Genomic DNA, 13,682 nt, shown 5'->3' with positions numbered 1-13,682 from the left:
CTTTGTATTATGACCTTAATTCTTAAAATATCTTATTTCATATACTTAGAAGACTTAACAGCAAACGTTCATTAAATTACAGGACATACTTTAAACTCAGTCTCACTTCACAGTTCATTATCCAACTCCTTACTTTGTTCGTCGTTTAATGAGAACCTTCAGAAACTGGAAAATTAATCTTTGCGTTTCACCTCGGCTCAGTTCCAGCGCACCTCTGAGACACTGAAATACAAAAAGAACGTACGCACTCTTTAGTTAGGAACAGGATACTTCAGGACACTATTTAAAACAATTACGAACTAACGATCTGACATTCCCAAGTGATGTTCAACTCGCCCTTGACCAGAGGCTCTAAATTCTAAGCTTGCTTCCTTCAGTACGCAGCAAGAATTAGGTGTCGCACTGGCCTTTAAATGATTGATAAGCTTATTTGCTCCCACGCATGCAACATAAGCACTGTATGACAGCATGACATGCAGAATTGAGCTGAAGGAAGTCACCTGTTTCCTCTTTATTCATGCTAACTTTCACATTTTAGGTGCCAACCCGTCCTTCGCATTGCTGCTTCATCGTTTATATTTTAGTCTTTGGCTGTCCTAAATTTTCCAGTGGGATTTTATAGACACTTTTCTAAGTCACCAACGAGGTGCGGCAGAGGCAGGAAACGACTCATATTCGAAAGGTCTGGAATTCTAGTACCTGTTTGACAAAGTAGATTTAAGTGAACTGTAATTTCCCTAATTCGCTTATTGTAAACGCCAGAATGACACCTTCGAAAAGGGGATGTTCGATTTACTTACATGTCCAAGATGAATGCGAGGATGTAGTCTGTCCCTCGTGGTTTAATTCTGCCCTGGTATTTCACCCACTACCAGTTTTGTACACGTTCTTCTGCTACGCAAACAAATGTAATAATCCGTTCTTCCTACTATAATGTACGAGCAAAATTTCCTATCTTATCACCCATTCTGGCGTTACAGTATCAATTACCAGAAGTACAGTTACAAAAGTCCCATTTCTGAGAGATTAATTTCCTCAAGTTGTGTTTTAACCTACAAATTCCTAGAGGGGGAAGCTGTGGGGGGGGGGGGGGGCACTTAAAGCCTCCGTTTTGTAAATTTATTTTTATTTATTTATTTATTTATTGTTCCGTGGGACCAAATTAAGGAGAAGTCTCCATGGTCATGGAACGAGTCAATACATGTAATTATAACACGAAATTAGAAACAGAATAAATGAAATATAAAAAAAACATATTCAGGTGACAAGTCGTAAGTTTAAATAATATCAACAATGTAACACTGGAATTTGCTTAATTTTTTAGCTCTTCCAGGAGCTCCTCGACAGAATAGAAGGAGTGAGCCATGAGTTTAGACTTAAAAGAGTTTGGGCTACTGCTAAGATTTTTGAGTTCTTGTGGTAGCTTATAGAAAATGGATGCAGCAGAATACTGAACTCCTTGCTGCACAAGAGTAAAGGAAGTGCATTCCACATGCAGATTGGATTTCTGCCTAGTATTAACTGAGCGAAAGCTGCTAACTCTTGGGAATAGGCTAATATTGCTAACAACAACCGACATTAGATAAAATATATACTGTGCCGGCAGTGTCAGAATTCCCAGACTATTGAACAGGGGTCGACAAGAGGTTCTCGAACTTACACCACATATAGCTCGAACAGCCCGTTTTTGAGCCAAAAATACCCTTTTTGAATCAGAAGAATTACCCCAAAAAATAATACCATACGACATAAGCGTATGAAGTAGACTACTTTTCGTGTTGAAGTGTCACTTATTTCAGATATTGTTCTAATGGTAAATAAAGCAGCATTTAGTTGCTGAACAAGATCCTGGACATGGGCTTTCCACAACAGCTTACTATCTATCCGAACGCCTAGGAACTTGAACTGTTCCATCTCGTTTATAATATGCCCATTCTGTCTGATCAAAATATCGGTTCTTGTTGAATTGTGAGTTAGAAACTGTAAAAACTGAATCTTACTGTGATTTAGCATCAAATTATTTTCCACAAGCCATGAACTTATTTCATGAACTACATTATTTGATACTGTTTCAATATTACACGCAAGATCCTTCACTATCAAGCTGGTGTCATCAGCAAACAGAAATATTTTTGAATCACCTGTAATACTAGAAGGCATATCATTTATATAAATAAGAAACAGCAGTGGCCAAAACACCGACCCTTGGGGAACGCCCCACTTAACGGTGCCCCATTGGGACTGAACATCACTACCACTCTCAATATTGCGGAGAATTACCTTCTGCTTTCTGTTCTTGAAGTAAGAGGTGAACCAACTGTAAGCTACTCCCCTTACTCCATAGTGGTCCAACTTCTGCAGTAATATTTTGTGGTCAACACAGTCAAAACCCTTCCTTAAATCAAAGAAAACACCTAGCGTTCGCGACCTTTTATTTAATCCGTCCAAAACCTCACAGAGAAAAGAGAATATAGCATTTTCAGTTGTTAAACCATTTCTAAAATCAAATTGAACATTTGACAGCAAATTATGTGAATTTAAATGATCCAATAACCTTGTATATACAACCTTCTCGATAACTTTAGCAAACACCGATGGCATATAAATAGGTCTAAAATTGTAAACATTATCAATGTCTCCCTTTTTATACAGTGGCTTCACTACTGAGTACTTTAATTGGTCAGGAAACCGACCACTCCTAAAGGAAAAGTTACAGATATGGGTAAGTACTGGGCTAACATACTTAGAACAATACTTCAGTATTCTGCTAGATAGCCCATCATATCCATGAGAGTTCTTGGTCTTTAGTGATATAATCATTAACTCAATTTCCCTCTTGTCAGTATCATGGAGGAGCATTTCAGGTAACAGTCTCGGAACACTTTTTTCTAAGAGCACAATATGATTCCCTGTTGGGACTAGGTTTCTATTTAGTTCACCTGCTATATTCAGAAATTGATTATTAAATACTGTACATATATGCGACTTATCAGTAACACAGACATTCCCACTACGCACTGATTCTATATCCTCGACCTGTCTCTGCAGACCAGCCACTTCCTTTACGACTGACCATATGGTTTTAATTTTATCCTGAGACTTAGCTATTCTATCTGCATACCACATACTTTTTGCCTTCCTAATAACATTTTTAAGCACCTTACAATACTGTTTGTAATGGGCTGCTGCATTTAGATTTTGACTGTTTCTAACTTTTTTATATAATTGCCACTTTGTTCTACAAGATATTCTTATCCCTTTAGTCAGCCACCCAGGCTGCCTGTTTGTGCTAGTACCCTGTTTTGAACGTTCTAACGGAAAGCAACTTTCAAAGAGCACGAGAAAAGTCTTCAGCAAAGCATTATATTTATCGTCTACTGTATCAGCGCTATAAACATCTTGCCACTCTTGTTCCTTGATAAGGTTTACAAAGGTCTTTACAAAGGTCTCTACAGCAACTGGTTCAGCTTTCCTAAATAGCTGATGACTATATTTAACACGTGTTGCAGCACAAAAATCTTTTAGAGTTAAAATTTGTGCATCATGATCTGAAAGGCCGTTCACCTTTTTCTAGTAATGAGGAATGAACAAAAATGTTGTGTATGGTTGTTCTACTGTTCCCTTGCACTCTCGTTGGAAAGAATACGATTTGCATAAGATGATATGAATTAAGGAGGTCTACCAGCATTCTCTTCCTTGCACAATCACTTATACAATTAATATTGAAGTCACCACATATAACTAACTTTGTGTATTTACTATAAAGTGAACCAAGAAACTCCTCTAGCTTTAGCAAAAATGTTGTGAAATCGGAGTCTGGGTATCTATAAATAACAACAGTTAGAAGTTTAGCTCCGTTAAATTTAACCATACCTGCACAACATTCAAACACCTTTTCAGTGCAGTACTTTGAAACATCAATTGACTCAAATGGGGTGCCGTTTTTCACATACATGCCTACTCCCCCACACCACAAACAGCTCCTCGAAAAGCTGCCAGCCAACCTGTATCCTGGTAAAGGAAGCCTCTGAATTATCTCCTTATTTAAGAAGTGTTCAGATATACCAATATTTTCAGAGTCAATATCTATAAGCAGTTCACTAACTTTATCTCTAATACCTTGTATATTTTGATGAAATATACTAATTCTCTCATTACTCGGATACCTAAGCTTTGTCGAAAGTGGTTCCTTTGTTAGAGAGACTTCCCTTAAGCAGGAATACCTATCAGCTGACTTCAGTCTAAAAAAGGTGCAGCTCTAACAGCCACTACTGCAGGAATTTTCCCATGAGTGATCCCACCAACCCCACCTATGCTGTCACCTATAGGCTTTGCCAACCTCCCCTTCCCATACCTGTTGAGGTGCAGGCCATGTCTAGTGAAACCTGTCCTGCTGATAGACTCCACCGACACCACTAAAATGTGACCCATGCTTTCTGTCATCAGCGAACCCCCAAGTCTCATGTTATTACGCCTGACGGCTGTACTAAGATGAGGCCGATCGTGACGCTGAAACAGTTCCACAACATGCACATTCGTGTTGCCAGTCTGAGAGGCTATCTTTTCCAGGTCACCGTCTATGTCATACTCCCCATTCCTATCAATACTATTACCAACCCCACCCACAATCACTACCTGATCCTCTTTAGTAAAATCCATACATAACCCCCCTATGTTAACAGTCACCTGAGCCAACCCTGCATTAGGCTTCACAATGCTGGTGACCTGGTACTCACTCCCCAGCACTCCCTGCAACTGCTGGCCTACACCTCTGCCATGAGAACTACCTAACAGCAGAACCTTCTTCTTCCTCTTCGACTTTGCAACTGTTCTAGCCACCGTAACTACTGAGGTCTGCTGCATACTTCCTACATCTACAGCTACTAGAGATTCCTCTCCACTAGACTCTGACAGTTGGTCATATCTATTGTAAACACCAATAGTAAAACTATCTGAAAATCTTCCTCTCCTTGCAGATCTCTTGCCAACAGCCTTAATATAGTCTTGTATGTCATAGTTTAAATTTTTGAGAACGTTTTTATTCTTTTAAACGAAATCTTCTGCCAGATTCTATATTTCTTTTAAATTTGTCAGTCCAACATAACCAAAAAATTTAAGCTAACTGAGCTGGCCATAATGTCTTAACACCACCCTCCCCCTTAACAGCTGATGGGACCTTTCACAACTAGCACCTTATTCAGTAAACCACTACACTGTGCCAATACACTCACGGAGACATCAAATTTGTCTCCGTATATATCACGAGTGGCTGAACGACAAGTATGATTCATTTCTCTTTGGTTACTGATAAATCTGATAGCTCACGGAGGTAAAAGTAAGTGTCATTTTTGTAATAGCTAAGTCCAATCAAAAACTGAAAAGTACAACAAATTAAAAGAAAGAAATATATTTTGCTACAAGCTTAAGAGAGACACATGCGGCAAACACAGCAATAAAACTGTTATGTTCCGAGTGTGAAGCATATTTTGAAGAAAATGATACATATTTTTTTTCACAAGCTATCTCATATAACCTATCTGAAAGTTACATCAGATATTTTCAGTGTTTATGAATTGAACTATAATTTTGCTCAATAGTTCTGTAATGACCATTACTACTATCTTAAACAGATATTTCCCACGATAAGCAGAATAAATTAAATGACTCAGATTCGAAAAAATAAGAAATACGCCTTGGAAGATAGTACTAAGGGATATTTTCAGGTTCTGGATCCTACACTTCAGTATGTTTTTTAATGAGAGTCAACAAAAATTTATATCTTTATCTCATGAAGCGTTTCATAACGACTCTGTCAAAGATAGCAGTACATAATCTTGGTGGCTACTTTGGAGCCTACTGGTTCATTTTGAAGAATGGCCTACTGAGGCTGCACTTGAAGTGCCCTATCTCAATTACAGACATCAAAATGTGTTGATAAAATCTTTGCAGAATGACTGCCACAATCCACATGTGCCTCTTAGCAAATCAGAATCAGTATTCGTTAATGAATGCTTCGGTGGCAATGGCCTTGCTGCAGTGGATACACCGGTTCCTGTGAGATCGACGAAGTTAAGCGCTGTCGGAAGTGGTTGGCACTTGGATGGGTGACCATCCAGGTCGCCATGCGCTGTTGCCATTTTTTGGGGTGTACTCAGCCTCCTGATGCCACTCGACCGAATAGTAGCGGCTTCGGTCAACAATACCATCATAATACAGAGAGAGCGGTGTGCTGACCCAACGCCCCTCCTAACCGCATCCTCCTCTGAGGATGACACGGCGGTCGGATGGTCCCGGTAGGCCACTCGTGGCCTGAATACGGAGTTAATGAATGCTTCATGAAATATTACAAATAGTTGCTGGTTCCCTGCCAACAAAATGTTGAAACTGAAAAAAGGAAATCTGTACTTTTCTGTTGTCATAAAGAACATGCCGCCATTATATTCACCCCTCCTCCCGCGCACTTCCGGATTACGTTACTGAAAATGTGTTTTTAAGTGTGTTATTATTTGTTATTTTCGTCAGTGTGTTACATATTCTCATTGTTTATCCCGTTATGAGTATGAAATGTGCTCTAGAGTTGTTTAGTTTCAATTCTCCACTCGTTTGACCTGGCATACGGCTAGCAGTATAACATGTATAACTGACGAAAGCTCCGATGTGCAACTGAAATGGATGTTCTTATAGCATGTAGATGCACTATATGGAAATCAGAGAAGAAATACGCCCGAGAGGATAGTAAAAGGGAATAGGAAGGCTTGTAGCGACGGCAGCGAGAGGGTACGACGCTAAATTCGTCACGCAGCTGCCATCCACGGCGCTCTGTAGCGTCAATTGGTTTACCGACGAACGCAACCCCCCACACGCGCTACCCGCCACACGGCGATGCGGCCGACTCCTCTGTTTGCACTCTCTTAATGCTATTACCGTCGGCATTCACCGGCACAGTATCTCATGGCCCAGCCTAGCCCACAGCTGGTAGCAGGCAAAGTGTCTCTCTCGTGGTTCCTACCTGCCTGCCAGTCCAGTTGTTTCTCAAAAATCGTTTAACGCGTTGGCTGGTGCTACGTAACTTCTCACGTCATTTGCGGCACAAATGGACATGCATAATTCACTAAAGATTGTTCAACGTGAAAGCGGAAACGTCGAATGTCTTACGTACGACTTACTGTTTTCAAAGAAATCACGTACGTTTATCTACGAAGGAGAAATAGAAGATTAAGTCTTTTGTCCATACTGATGCTTATCAGGAGGAGTTGCAACTGCGTTCATTTGGATTCACTTTTATTTTCACTTCCTACCACGCAGATTTACACCACAAAATTCGAGATTATGGAAGCTGATGGTAGGACAAAGCTAATAAGGTCAACCAAGACACATCCTAGAGGAAACTGAGTACTGGAGGGTGAGTTAATTAGAATGTATTCATTCTAAGGCTGATAACATGGAAATCGGTATAAAAATGTGTGATTTGCATGTCTCTCTTTATTAACCCGGTGACAGGTCTGCGACCGATGGACTGCGGTCTGGGTGACGTAATATTTGAGGGAACTCACATCAGCCCGGAACCCATTGTTTTGGGTGGGGGGGGGGGGGGCTGGGGTCCAGGGGGGGGGGGGGCGAGGGGCAAGCGTTGTCCTCCCATACAACTGGTTGTGGCCAATGTCCGGCTAAGGGCGGTACAGCGTCGTGTGCAGAAGTCCAGGTGTGGCTTTCAATGCTTTCTTTTTAAAATTAGCATCTGCCACTCACAGAAAGCGGAAACCACAGGAAACAAACTCTAGCCTCATAGTGATAGTCTCTGAGTTTCCTGAATCCAGATCTGAGGCTAAGGACATTGGCAGACGAACGTGCATTGGCGTTAAGACGTGTGACGTCAGACGACAGCGTTGAAGTGAATGCTTTTTGATACCACGGGAGAGTTTCATGTTGTCACTGGGGACAGATGCCCTATTTCTCACAGGAATCTCTGTAGGAAGGAATCTGGTCGCACAGGTTCGTAATTTTTCTGTTGGCAACTGGCACATTTTGGCGGCAAGGAATACGCAGGATGTAAATGAGCGCCATGAGAGAAGCACTCGGCGGTAGGACGCGAGATTGTCTGTTCCAACGTTCTGGTAGGACGCGCGGGTGTCCTGATCGACTCTGCATAGCAGCTCGGTTGATACAGCTACATCTTCCGAAGAGCTGATGAAGGGGCCAGCACGCCTGCGGCTCGCAGCTCGGTATAGCCCAGTCGCACTTCTCGTGAGCATAGTTCGCAGCACCGGCACAGTAAGTCAAGAGCGACTTCATACTTTTGGAATCGAGAAAGATCGCCTGTCTCATCTTATTTTGGACTGATAATGAAAATGCGGACTTCTGGACTTTAGTCACAAACTTCCAGTCCCTGTTCTGATCTAAAATTACAGGACTAAATAAATGTCGCCTTTTGTGAAAGCCGAGAGTAAATTTTTAAGAGGGCAAGAAGTGATTTAACTTATAGGAGAGTGATACTGCTTTCTGTTCAGTCTTCATGCAAATTTGGGTACATATAACTGTCGAAGGCTTTTGATTACTCGTTTTCTATGTCGATCCCGTAGGTGTGTTTATGAATAAATGTAAATAGTGAATTTAATCACTGATTCTGTTTGACCCCCTTCGCTTACTTTAAGTTGGACGCTTTTATTGTGTGACCAGGAAGATATTCGCAGTCAGGTAAGAGTCATATCAAACAAATTACTCCAGGCACACAGCACTAGTCACAGTGAGATACTTGTTTTGCGATGCCTCAATATGAGAACTATGCCTAGGGCCATAATTTTCGTGCCATCCATTTCAACTCTGCGCACAAACCTTCAGCTATCTGCTGTTCAGGAGGTCGTCTACACACAATGTTTTGGAGGGTTGATGGAAATTCTATACCACAGGGTTTTGCAAGATTTCTCCATTATGAACATCTCAAAATAATCTATTTATTTATATGTATTTACACGTCACCTTCCGTAGGACCAAATTGAGGAGCAAATCTCCAAGGTCATGGAACGTGTCGGTACATGAAATCACAGCGTAAACGTAATAACAGATAAAAATAAAATATTTTTGAACCCAGAAAAGTCAAGTCGTAAGTTCAAGTAAATGCAGTCAACAATATAACGTAAGAATCAACTAAATTTTTCAAGGAAATCTTCAGCAGAACAGAAGGAGTTCCCCATGAGTAAACTCTTCAGTTTGGATTTGAAAGCGCGTGGATTACTGCCGAGATTTTTTAATTCTAATGGTAGCTTATCGAAGAAGTTTACTTCACACCTTTCTGCACAAGAGTTAAGGAAGTCCAATAGAAATGGAGCAGGTAGGATTTCTGCCGACTATTAACTGTATGAAAGCTGCTTATTTTAGGGAATAAGTTGCTATTGTTAACAGGATACGACACTAAAGGATATATATATTGAGAGGCCAATGTCAAAACATCCAGACTAGTGAACAGGAGTCGACACCACTTATTGCCCGAACCTTCCGTTTCTGAGCCAAAAATATACGTTTTGAATGGGAAGACTTACCCCAAAATATAATACCATACGACATAAAGGTATGAAAATAAGCAACGTAGACCAATTTTACGTGTCGAACGATCACTTAGTTCCGATATCGTTCAAAAATGGTTCAAATGGCTCTGAGCACTGTGGGACTCAACTGCTGTGATCAATAGTCCCCTAGAACTTAGAACTACTTAAACCTAACTAACCTAAGGACATCACACACATCCATGCCCGAGGCAGGATTCGAACCTGCGACCGTAGCAGCAGCGCGGCTCCGGACTGGAGTGCCTAGAACCGCACGGCCACCGCGGCAGGCCGATATCGTTCGAATAGTAGAAATGGGAGCATTGAGTCTTTATACAATATCCGGAACGTATGCTATCCACAACAGTTTACTATCTATCTGAACACCTAGAAATTTGACCTGTGTAGTTTCACTAACCATACACCCAATCAGTGAAATTAAAACGTCGAGTTTTGTCGAATTATGTGTTAGAAAGTGCAAAAATGGAGTATTACTGTAATTTAGCGTTAGTTTATTTTCTAAAAGCCATGAACTTAAGTCATAAACTGCACTATTTGAAACCGAGCCAGTGTCGCACACAAACGTCCTTTACTACCAAGCTAGTGTCATCAGCAAACAGAAATATTTCAGAGTCGTCCGTAATACTACAGGGCATATCTATCATCTGTATCAATAATGAACAGGAGTGGCCCCAACACTGATCCCTGGACACGCCCCCCAACCTCCCTTTGACCATACCCCCTCAGATCCCACATCACAGTCATTCTCAACACTGTGAAAATGACCTTTTGTTGTCTGTTGTTAAAGTAAGAGGTAAACCAATTGAGAGCTACTCCCCGTATTCCGCAACGGTCCTACCTCTAGAGCAATATTTTGAGATCAACACAATTATTTAAATCAAAAAACATGCTTAGCTTTCGAAATCTTTTGTTTAACCCATCCAGTACATCTCGGAGAAAAGAGAATGTAACATTTTCATTTGTCAAACGACTTCTACAGCCGAACTGTACATTTGATAGCAGATTATGTGATACAGAATGATCAATTGTCGTTGCATACACATCCTTTCCACTGGTAGCACAGAAATAGGACTAAAATTGTCTAAATTAACCCTTTTTCCCTTTTCATAAAGTTTCTTTACTACTGAGTACTTTAATCGTTCAGGAAACTGACCATTCCTATAAGTAAAATTAAAAATATGGCTAAGTACAGGGATACCATGTACAGCACAACACTTTAATGTTCTGCTAGGCACTCCATCATATCGATGAGGGTCCTTAGTCTTCAGTGATATAATTATTAATCCAGTCTCCTCCCTGTCTGTATCACAGGAGTATTTAAGACATCAATCTCGGAAATGCACTTGCAAAGAGAGTATTCCCTGTAGAAACTGACCAGCAATGCTCAGAAAATTATTGTTAAATACTGTAGATATATCTGACTTATCAGTAGCAGAAGTATTTTTACTATGAACTGACTTTATGTCGTGAGCCTTGGGCTGCTGACGAGACACTTACTTCATAACTAACCATATGGTTTTAATTTTATACTGTGAATTAGCTATTCCGTTTGCGCGCCACATACTGTTTGCCTTCCTAATTACATTTTATGCACCTTTTAATACTGTTTGTAATGGGCAACTGTAGCTTGAGTGTGACTTCTTCTAACATTTTGATACAATCCTACGAGGGGTATTCATAAAATGTACTGCACATGTCGCCTATTGGTAAGATCATTGCCCATCTAGAGTGGCGCATTGTCAGAAGAGAGTAAACGTTCTCGAATTTCCTGCAGATCCAGTTCTACTGCGGTAGGTATAACAGGAGCATCGCAGTTTGCGAATGAAATGCCGCGGCAACTGAAAACGTGCTCCAACGCTGAAGTACGCGGGATAGTAAGACTCTTGCAGCAAAAGTTTAAATTGCACACAAATTCATCGTGAAAGTCTGCTAGCGGCTGCACCAAATGCAGTGTCGCGTTCAGGCGTAGTGAACTAATGCCAGCAATTTGAGCAAGGCCGCACAGAAGTGGGGGATGCTGATCGGAAGACAAAGCGATCGACATGAACCACAGACGGCAATGACCATGCTATCGGCAAGCTGAAAGACTGTACGGGGAGAAAGAGATTTTCTGAAGATGAGGTCGTTCACACAGCGGTTGTTGAATGGCTCTGTGATCAAGAAGCGGATTTCTGTCGTCGAGGAATCGAACGATCGATAGAATTTCCAGACCATTGATTACGAGGTTCAGTGACTATGGTGAAAAGTAGCCATGTTTCTGTGTCATTAAAAATAATTTGGTCTGTCATAATAATGTGTAACTGGAATCTCTACGTACATTGCCGGACCGAGTGGCCGAGCGGTTCTAGGCGCTTCAGTATGGAACCGCGCGACCGCTACGTCCCAGGTTCTACATCTACATCTACATCTACATCCATACTCCGCAAGCCACCTGACGGTGTGTGGCGGAGGGTACCTTGAGTACCTCTATCGGTTCTCCCTTCTATTCCAGTCTCGTATTGTTCGTGGAAAGAAGGATTGTCGGTATGCCTCTGCGTGGGCTCTAATCTCTCTGATTTTATCCTCATGGTCTCTTCGCGAGATATACGTAGGAGGGAGCAATATACTGCTTGACTCTTCGGTGAAGGTATGTTCTCGAAACTTTGACAAAAGCCCGTACCGAGCTACTGAATGTGTCTCCTGCAGAGTCTTCCACTGGAGTTTATCTATCATCTCCGTAACGCTTTCGCGATTACTAAATGATCCTGTAACGAAGCGCGCTGCTCTCCGTTGGATCTTCTCTATATTTTGTATCAACCCTATCTGGTACGGATCCCACACTGCTGAGCAATATTCAAGCAGTGGCTACAAGCGTACTGTAACCTACTTCCTTTGTTTTCGGATGGCATTTCCTTAAGATTCTTCCAATGAATCTCAGTCTAGCATCTGCTTTACCGACGATCAACATTATATGATCATTCCATTTTAAATCACTCCTAATGCGTACTCGCAGATAATTTATGGTATTAACTGCTTCCAGTTGCTGACCTGCTATTTTGTAGCTAAATGATAAAGGATCTATCTTTCTGTGTATTCGCAGCACATTACACTTGTCTACATTGAGATTCAATTGCCATTCCCTGCACCATGCATCAATTCGCTGCAGATCCTCCTGCATTCCAGTACAATTTTCCATTGTTACAACCTCTCGATACACCACAGCATCATCTGCAAAAAGCCTCAGTGAACTTCCGATGTCATCCACAAGGTCATTTATGTATATTGTGAATAGCAACGGTCCTATGACACTCCCCTGCGGCACACCTGAAATCACTCTTACTTCGGAAGACTTCTCTCCATTGAGAATGACATGCTGCGTCCTGTTATCTAGGAACTCCTCAATCCAATCACACAATTGGTCTGATAGTCCATATGCTCTTACTTTGTTCATTAAACGACTGTGGGGAACTGTATCGAACGCCTTGCGGAAGTCAAGGATCACAGCATCTACCTGTGAACCCGTGTCTATGGTCCTCTGAGTCTCGTGGACGAATAGCGCGAGCTGGGTTTCACACGACCTTCTTTTTCGAAACCCATGCTGATTCCTACAGAGTAGATTTCTAGTCCCCAGAAAAGTCATTATACTCGAACACAATACGTGTTCCAAAATTCTACAACTTAAGAACGACCCTCAGCCAGACGTGGCCCGGGAACGGAATCCATGGATCGCAATGTGCGTTCGAAACGTCGATGTTCATGTGTCCTGCAGTTCACATGTCGACGCGCAATTTGCTGCGTTCTTCATCGACCCACGAGCCGAGTGATCCACCGTCCTGGGTGGAATCCTGCCTCGGGCATGGATGTGTGTGATGTCCTTAGGTTAGTTAGGTTAATGTAGTTGTAAGTTCTAGTTGACTGATGACCTCAGCAGTTAAGTCACATAGTGCCCAGAGCCATTTTGAACCTTTGTACATTCTCACTAAGCAAAGACATAATTCAAGATATAAATAATAGAAACTGACATGTTTATTCATTACACTAAATAGTACAGAGGACTTTTTCAGATCCGCCCTCTTAGACAGCCGCGGTACCAGGCTAGCTAGTACTAAGAGAGAGCGGTTCTCAGTTAGGAACGAATCGGAG

General features: G+C 41.5%; 1 non-coding gene across 1 annotated transcript; it reads right to left on the bottom strand.

Moving 5' to 3' along the window:
- Window positions 1-13,224: 13,224 nt before the first annotated feature.
- LOC126096048 (5.8S ribosomal RNA) lies at window positions 13,225-13,379 on the bottom strand. Its single transcript, XR_007522009.1, has one exon. It is a non-coding gene; the product is annotated as a 5.8S ribosomal RNA (ribosomal RNA).
- Between the last annotated feature and the right edge of the window lie 303 nt (window positions 13,380-13,682).

The sequence above is a fragment of the Schistocerca cancellata genome, chromosome 8 (genome assembly GCF_023864275.1).
Source record: "Schistocerca cancellata isolate TAMUIC-IGC-003103 chromosome 8, iqSchCanc2.1, whole genome shotgun sequence".
Classification (NCBI taxonomy): Eukaryota; Metazoa; Arthropoda; class Insecta; order Orthoptera; family Acrididae; genus Schistocerca; species Schistocerca cancellata.
The sequence above is the reverse complement of the archived record's forward strand: the minus strand, read 5'-3'. Positions and strand labels throughout refer to the sequence as shown.